Genomic DNA, 2,048 nt, shown 5'->3' on the forward strand with positions numbered 1-2,048 from the left:
GGGGGGAGGGGCAGAGGAAGAGGGAGAAGCAGACTTCCCGCTGAGCAGGGAGCCCTGATGCGGGGCTCAATCTCAGGACCCTGAGATCATGACCTGATCTGAAGGCAGCTGCTTGACTGACTGAGCCACCCAGGCATCTCATAACTGTACTTTTTTATTTAATTAAAATCTTATTATTAATTTTTTCTCATATTTTTAAAAAATGAAACTATTTAGTATAGACATATGACCTTTCTGTTTGTAACCAGAATGTTCTCCTTAAATTCATTCTGAAAGCCATTTCTCTCCATAATCTATACCTCATAAGAGCCTCATGTACTGAGAAAGATAATTGAATTGTCATTGAACTATTTTCCCTACAAATTTTATAGCCAGTAAAACTTTACTGGTAATCATATATTTTAACTATAAAAATTTAATAACATTAAAACTGAGATTTTCCAGCCCTCATTTAATATAGCTGGTATTTAAAAATGAGCTTAAATCTATGTATCATGTCTTATATACAGTTCAAATACTTGTAAAGGCCATTGTAAGACTTCACTTCTAGGTAACAGGTGACTTGAGCCAAGGGCTTAAAGACTAAGTAAGATTATCTTGTAAATCAATTCTGAGTACCCAGCAAAAGCACTTTAAAAACTCTCTCCGGAGTGCCATATTCTTACTGTTGAGTGGCGCACCCCAGCTGGACCAGTGGCAGTTGCCCCGCTAGCCAGGTCCGTTGCACAGGTCCCGGCTGCTCTCTGTGGCAGATAGAGATGGGAGGCTCTGGTGTAGCGGGTGGCTGAGTTCTCCTGTGAGGAGGAAGCTCTTCTGTGGAAGAGCACCAACATTGAGAGAAGCAGGGACAAGCAAGGAAAAGAGGGAGAGCTCTGGCAGGATTTGATCCTGGCTTCATGTGCCCAAGCGCCAGATACATCCCTGCACCTCCCACAGTTACATGAGTGACTCAGTTCTCTTTAAAACAGATCAAAATACTCTTCTCTTTGAATAGCAGAAATAGGGACATGTCTAGAGCCTGGCACTGCTTTTGGTCACTGCACAAGCCATGAGAGAGCTACCAGCTCATGAGGCCTCAGAGAGACCAAGGAGGAGGGTGAGGGTCCCAGGGTCAGCTTTCCATAGAGAACATGGGTATGAGCCACACCCTTTTGAGATGCCCCTCTTCCTAAGCTTTGGAGGAAGTAAGGGATGCCATCCTGGCCCTAGTACCCAACAGCTTTCGCCTAAAATGCATGGAGTGTTTCTTTTAGAAATCATAGCAAAACGACTACTAGTAGTAGTTTACAAGTCTCTTTTACAAGAGATTTTAGTTTACAAAATCTCTTCTACTGATTATAGAATTGGGGGTGTAGTATCATATATATAAAGAAACCATCAACTAATCAGTATTTCAATATAGAACTAGGACTTTATTGTTATTACTATCAACAATATTAATAAAAGTTTGGGGCGCCTGGGTGGCTCAGTCGTTAAGTGTCTGCCCTTGGCTCAGGTCATGAATCAGGCTCCCTGCTCAGCGGGAAGCCTGCTTCTCCCTCTCCCACTCCCTCTGCTTGTGTTCCTGCTCTTGCTATCTCTCTCTCTGTCAAATAAATAAATAAAATCTTTAAAAAAAAAAAAAAAGTAAAACATGCTCTTTTGCTTCCGAGGACAAAAAGCATGCATCCAAGGAAGCAAAACAAAATCCAGAAACTGTAGATATGAATCACTTGTTTCATGAGTGTGTGTATATGCATATATGTATACACATATAATATACATACACTAATCACAAATGTAAAATAAGGATTTTATACATAAGAATGTGTGTAACATAGGAATTATAAACATACAATTCCTTTTTAGTGTTTAAGGACCACAGCTTAATTGAGGACAACTTGGGGAGAAATATTACCTATTAAGTTTTATGCTTTTGGTCCATTTATGTAACTCTTTCTTTTCAGGACTTGTTTCATAACAAATAATGGCAGAATTTACTCAGTGTTTCTAATAAAAACTATTGTAAATTGTGAGAAATGAAATAAAAATGTTGGTAAATGACCACT

This window comes from Halichoerus grypus, chromosome 3 (genome assembly GCF_964656455.1).
Source record: "Halichoerus grypus chromosome 3, mHalGry1.hap1.1, whole genome shotgun sequence".
In the NCBI taxonomy this organism is placed as follows: Eukaryota; Metazoa; Chordata; class Mammalia; order Carnivora; family Phocidae; genus Halichoerus; species Halichoerus grypus.